This window comes from Arachis duranensis, chromosome 6, assembly GCF_000817695.3.
Source record: "Arachis duranensis cultivar V14167 chromosome 6, aradu.V14167.gnm2.J7QH, whole genome shotgun sequence".
In the NCBI taxonomy this organism is placed as follows: domain Eukaryota; kingdom Viridiplantae; phylum Streptophyta; class Magnoliopsida; order Fabales; family Fabaceae; genus Arachis; species Arachis duranensis.
In genome coordinates this window covers 63,054,263-63,061,576 of record NC_029777.3, presented here as the reverse complement: position 1 = coordinate 63,061,576, position 7,314 = coordinate 63,054,263, and positions in this window count along the sequence as shown.

The window sequence follows — 7,314 nt, the reverse complement described above, 5'->3', positions numbered from 1 at the left end:
AACTCAAAAGCATAAAACTAGGAATCCTAAAACTTAGAGAGAGGAGAGAGCCTCTCTCTCTAGAAAACTACATCTAAAACCTAAATTGGGAATAATCAGAAGTTGTCTGAATGCCTCATGATTCCCCCACTCTGTAGCTTCTATTCTGTGTTTTCGGGCTTGGAACTAGACCAAAGTGGAGCCCAGAAATCCCCCCAGCATTTTCTGCTATTTCTGCACGTGGCGCATGTCACGCGTATGCGTCAGTCACGTGTACGCATCGATGGTCTTCTTCGCGTGTCACACATACGCGTCAGGTACGCGCACGCATCACTGCGCAAATCTCCAAATCATGTGCACGCGTCAGGTACGCGCACGTGTCGCTCCTCGCTGGTTATCTCCTTTAATTCTTGTGCTCCTTCCATTTATGCAAGCTTCCTCTCCATCCTCTAAGTCATTCATGCCCTATATAGCCTGAAAACACTTAATGCACGGATCACGGCATCGAATGGTATAAAGGGGGATTAAAACACACAATTTAAGGGCTTAGAAAGCAAGTTTTCAATTGTAGAACAAAACTAGGAAGGAATTGTAAAACTATGCAAATTGTATGAGTAAGTGTGTAGAGGCTTGATAAAAACCACTCAATTGATCACAAGATAAACCATAAAATAGTGGTTTATCAATTTTCCCACAGTTAAACATTAGAATTTCCTCATGCTAAGCTCAAGTAGACAAAAAGAATGAATAGGGGAAAGTAAGACTCATGAAATGCAACCTATATATGAATGCAACTATATACTAAAATGTTTCTACCAACTTGCTATAAAGTAAATAAACCTTTCAAAAACAAATATGAACTGGATTTCACTCATTCAAATCATAAAAATAAAGTACAAATAGACTTGCAGAAGAAAAATAGCTCATGAAAGCCGAGAACAAAGAATCGGGCATCTAACGCTCACTGGAAGTGTATACACTCTAATCGCTCAAGTGTTTAAGGTTCGATTCTCTCAATTCTCTAGTAATCTTGCTTTCTAAGGCTTGCTCTTCTTCTACTAATCAACAAAGAATTAATGCATAGATACACATATCAAGAGGTCTTTTGAGGGTTGTAATGGGGTTAAGGTCAAGGTAGGATTGTATTTGGTCAAGTGGACTAAAATCTGAATTCTTAATTAACCCAAACTTCCCACCTAACTTAAGACAATCAATGTAATTACCATACAAGATCTAACTACCCATTAACTATGTTTACCATACATTCATGCATCCCAAATTTAAGTACAACTCATGTGCATTGATATTATTGCTTAACTTGGGGCATTTTGTCTCCCTTTTTATTATTTGCTTTATTTCTTTTCTTTTTCTCATATTTTTTTTATTTCTCTTTTCTTTTCTTTTGTTTTTCTCAATGCATATGATTAAAGTATTGCATGTATAAACATGTGCTTAACATTCTTGTTCATATTCTCTCAAGACTACACAACACCCAATTCTCAAACCAAATATTTCCAAACCCAACTTCCCCACACTTAAATTATGAAACAGTCTCACTAGTCTAAGCTAACCAAGGATTCAAATTAAGGACGTTATTATTTTTCGCTTAGAGTTAGTGATGTGCTAAAGTAAAGAACAAAGGGGTAAAATAGGCTCAACTTTGGTTTGCAAAGGATAATGAAAAGGTTAAGGCCATATGGGTATGTGAGCTCAATAAAACAAAGGCCTCAATCATATAAGTATATGCATGCATTAAACCATGAAAATATAGAATCAAGCAAGATATAGATCACAATTTTAGAGAAAATAACACACACCAAAACAAAATATTGGTTGATAAAATGCAACCAATCAAATAGGCTTAAAATCTCACTGGTTTTGTGTGTTCGAGCTCTTAAACCATGTTTCAAATTAAATTTCTTCAAACAAGTTTGACAAAAGTTTTAATTCAAATTAGTGAAATGCTTTAAACTAATTTCTTTGAAAAAAAATTATTACTTCAACCAAGCAGTGGTAAAATTATGCACAAAATCAAACAAAAATGCAATCAAACATGCAAAAGCAACAATGAACTAACAAATTAAACATTGGTGTTGAGAAAGGAAGTAACTAACCCATAGAAGTCGGTGTCGACCTCCCCACACTTAAAGATTACCCCGTCCTCGGTGCATGCAAAGATGTGCAAGTGGATGGGTTGCTCCAACTGATGCCTTTCTCCAAAGATTGTGCAGCAGACTTGTTTATTGCTTCAGTTAGAAACGTTTCCTTTTCCCTCTTGGTCGCCATCCTGAAAGAAGAGAAAAAAGGAAGAGAAAGAACCCACAAGCAAAGATATGAAAAGAAATAAAATATATGTGGGCTAGTGCCAAATATTAAGGTTCTCAACTACATGGTAGCTATAACATGTAAGTGAGAAAAATAATAGAAGCACATAGCATGTCAACTAAATAGCAAACAAGTGAAGAAGCACCCAAAGTAATGCAAGAAATATGCAACAATTGAGTAAGAAAATTTTTAACACCAATGTGAAAATAACAAATACAGAAAAGAAAAGGAGAAGAAACAATTAAGTTAAAATGCCATGCATGCGAGTATGCAAATGTAACAAATAGAAGAAAAGAAAGGGAATAAGGAGAAGAGCGGATGAGAAGAAAGAAGTAGGATTGAGAGAGAGAGGATTGCGATTTGGGAGGAGGGAATGTTTGGAATCTGGGTAGCGCACTAGTGAAGTGAGGCGGTGTGTGCGACGCGCACGCGTACGCGTGGGTCGCAGAAAGTTCAAGTGATGCGTAAGCATCTGGGATGCGTACGTGTGCTCTCAGTTTGTGTGAATCGCGCGAAGGCAGCCCCGCGCATGCACAACTCTCGGGTTGATGCGCATGAGGGCTAGATAGACAGACGATGCGTGCCCGTTAGGTATGCGCACACGTGGATGGGGACAAAGTGAAAATGATGTGCACGCGTCAGGGATGCGTACGCGTGATGAAGATTGTGCTTCTAGCACAATTCCAGCCCCAAGCCATCACAACTTTCTGACCAAACACCTATTTACGCCAATTTCCAGGGTCACGCGTACGCGTCATGGATGCTTATGTGTGGTCTAGCAAATGCGTAAGCGACGCGCACGCGTCTTTTACGCGTACGCGTGGTCTTGCTTGTGCACAAGGCACACTTCCAGCACCACTCCGGCCCAACTCTCGAGTCAATTCCTTGGTGGTGCGAACTCACATATGACGCGCACGCGTCAGCGACGCTTGTGCGTCAAACTCCCCCTTTTTTTACATGGAATGCATGTGAAGATGCAGAATGAATGAATGAATGAACACTAATAAGAATAAAACAAAATAAAACTAAGAATGAAAAGGAACGATCATACCATGGTAGGTTGTCTCCCACCTAGCACTTTTAGTTAAAGTCCTTAAGTTGGACCTGTGGTGAGCTCCTTGTCATGGCGGCTTGTGTTTGAACTCTTCCAGGAATCCCCACCAATGTTTGTACTTCCAGTAGCCTCCGGGGTCCCAAACTAGGCGCATACAGCCTTCAAGCAAGTTAAAGCAAGAGACAAGTCCCCAAAAGTGTTGATTGTTGGAATGAATTCCGGGGTCTCAAACCTTGCTTTTGCACCCGTCTTCTTGTTGATCATCATTGTTCCAACCGGGTGGCAAGCAATTTGAATTCTCACTGAAGCCGCCAAACAACTTCCTAGACCCATTCAATCGAGCTTGACACCAATCCTTGCACTTAAAATCTGAGCTTTCAACCATAGTGAACCTAAGAATGTGTTGCCAGCCACTAACCATCTCTCTTTTACTCTTAAAGCCACAAAGAGCTCTCAGTTGCTCATTCGTCTCAAGCAAACCATATTCAAGTGGGTCTATAAAGTTTAGAGATAAGAGGTTTACCCACTTGAATGAAAGGATAGATGGTGATGACTTGGGGAGAGGTGCTTCCAATGGCCTTGCAAGCCCCACTCTCTTATGTTCTTTTTTGGATTCTTCAACCTCTTTGCAAACTTCTTCAACTTTAACTGCACCCTGATTAAATTCTTCTAATTCTTCCCATCACTCAAGTCATAAGTTGGAGGTTGAGAAAATTCTACCTCCACATCATTTTCATTTTCACGTGGAGAAGGCTCTTCAAACTCAAGGGGTTCAATTGCGGATGCAAGTTCATTACTAGGAGGGCTTGATTCATGATCATCATCACCAAGGAAACTTGCCACTTGATCTATTCTGTCCAATTCTTCATAAGGAACATGCCTTAGAGGTTGTGCACTATCCTCCTCAACATCAATTTCAAGCTTATTGGAGGAATACTCTACAATTCGAGATTCCCATGGAGGTTCAGCGTCTCCTAAGTCTTCAACCACTTTTTCCTCTTCAACTATTACGACTTCCTCCACTTGTTCCGATACGAAGTCACATTCCTCATTGTCCACTGGAGTTTCTAGTTTCTCCTTCATGCTACACTCTTTATTAGATTCTCCACATGTAGTTATGGGAGTTCCTTGAGTGTCCAACTGTTGCGAGACTAATCGATTTACTACCTCGGTCAAGGTAGCCATGAGTTCTAGTACCTTCTTATCCATCCTTTTTTGACCTTGAAGAAGTACACCAAGGGTTTCATTCATTGAAGATTGTGGTGGTTGGAAGGGTTCATCGCATGGGAAGAATGGTTCATGATAGGAAGGTGGTTCTTCTTGATAAGGATAAGGAGATGGTATATTTTGAGGTGGTGGTTCTAAGTATGGCTCATAAGGCTCTTGGTGTGGTGGATAAGGATTTGGTTCATATTGGGGTGTTTGGTGGTGTTCATACCCTGGGTCGAGTTGTCCGACCCGAGATGTTCTACTGATAAATCGACCGACCTCTTTAGGTCAGGACAATTCGACCTCTTTTCAGAGAGCTCGGCCCAATCACCAGGAATAGCCTAAAAAGGGCCCAACAGAGGAACACAACCCAAATCCTAAGACAGTCCAAGCCTATAGAGATAAGGGTGGTTTCCTTGAAGATAAGATGGCCTCACTCGAAGATAAGATAAGATAAGATAAGATAACTATCTTATCTCCAGAAAGGTCACTCCACACCATTATAAATACACTAGAGCACCCATGTATAACTCATACTCTAATTCTACTAAAAACTTGCTTAATACCCTTGCTAACTTAAGCATCGGAGTCCTTTACAGGTACCACCACCCTCCGGTGACGAAGGATCAGCACCACCACCAAGTCCAACAAGCCGGACACGTTATCTCTGACCAGCATAGAAGATCTCGACCGAGATCGAACTACAATTTCAGGTAACCCTCGAAACATTGGCGCCGTTTCCAGGGAACCTGGAAGTCATCCCATCACTATGGCGGACGACCATGACAACGACCACAATTCAGATCTAGAGGATAGAACACCGTACAAAAATATGGACACTACACCAAAGGATACTCCTCAACTTAACAACAAAAAGATTTCTCCAAATGCGGGAGCCATGGAGGCGCTTCAAGACCGTTTAAAACAATTTGAAGAAGAAGCCCTATGTCAGCGAGAGGCTGAGAAAGACCTACAAAGGGAAATAAGGTGACGCCGGGAGTTGGAGGACAAAATCCTAAAACTCGAAGCCGATCTCAAGACCAAAGCTAACCGATCCCCTCATGAGGATAGCTCCCGCAAGGACCAAGATCCATTCACCAAGGAGATCATGAAGACCAAAATCCCAAAAGACTTTAAACTCCCGGATATGACTTTGTACGATGGCACTACAGATCCTGGCCATCATCTCAGCAATTTCAGAAGTAGAATGTACCTCACCGACTCCTCAGATGCAGTTCACTGCAAAGCCTTTCCAACTACTTTAACAAAGATAGCAATTAGATGGTTCGACAATCTACCTCTTAGGTCCATCTCGAGTTTCGATGACTTAGCCAAGAAGTTTTTGGCCAGATTCTCCATCCAAAAAGATAAGCTAAGCATGCCCCAAGTCTATTAGGAATCAAGCAAGGAGAACGGGAAAGTCTTCGCAACTACATGGAAAGATTCAACAAAACATGCCTGGACATACAAAGTCTACCAACAGAGGCTGCTATTATGGGCCTCATCAATGGCTTGCAAGAGGGACCTTTTAGCCAATCTATATCAAAAAAACACCCCACATCTCTGAACGAAGTGCAAGAATGCGTAGAGAAGTACATCAACATGGAGGAAAACTCTCAACTAGGAGAAACCTTAAAATCCAGATTCACCTATCCCTCCCAAGATAAGGACAAAGAGTCCAAAAAGAAGGAAGATCGACATGGGAAAAAAATCAAAATATACCACAATTACACCCTTCTTCGGGTGTCCCTTGTGGATGTCTACAAAGAAGTTTGCCACACTGAAAAATACCTCCAGCTCGACCACTCAAAGGCAAAAAAGGAGGAGGAAATCGGACCAAATATTGTGAATATTATCGGATCCGCAGGCATTCCACCAACGAATGTTTTGACTTAAAGAATGTCATAGAAAAACTAGTAAGAGAAGGGAAATTAGATCGGTACCTGGCCACACGAGACGATGAGCAAAGAAAAAGAAGAAGGGAAGAAGATGTTGGACAAACCGAGCGATCACCTCGTACACTAGAAAGACACATCCACATGATACACAGCGGATTTGTGGGAGGAGGAATCTCCAAATCATCTCGCAAAAGATATCTTAAAGAAGTATATCATGTTGAGGGGAAGGAGGAAGCAACTGACATCCCCGTAATTACTTTCACCAAAGAAGACGCATCCGGTATCATCTCAGGACATGACGATCCCATGGTCATCACTGTTATACTGGCAAACGCAAATCTCCACCGCACACTGATAGACCAAGAGAGCTCCGCTGACATCTTGTTCAAAACTACCTTCGACAAGCTCGGCCTGGAAGAAAAAGAACTTAGAGCATATCCAAATAGCCTGTTCGAACTGGGAGACACCCTAGTTCAACCACTTGGATACATCTCACTACACACAACTGATGAGCGGATAATTTATACGCTTTTTGGCATTGTTTTCATATAGTTTTTAGTAAGTTTAAGCTACTTTTAGGGATGTTTTCATTAGTTTTTATGTTAAATTCACATTTCTGGACTTTACTATGAGTTTGTGTGTTTTTCTGTGATTTCAGGTAAATTCTGACTGAAATTGAGGGATTTGAGCAAAACTCTGATGAAGGCTGACAAAAGGATTGCTGATGCTGTTGGAATCTGACCTCCCTGCACTCGAAATGAATTTTCTGGAGCTACAGAACTCCAATTGGCGCGCTCTCAACGGCGTTGGAAAGTAGACATCCAGGGCTTTCCAGAAATATATAATAGT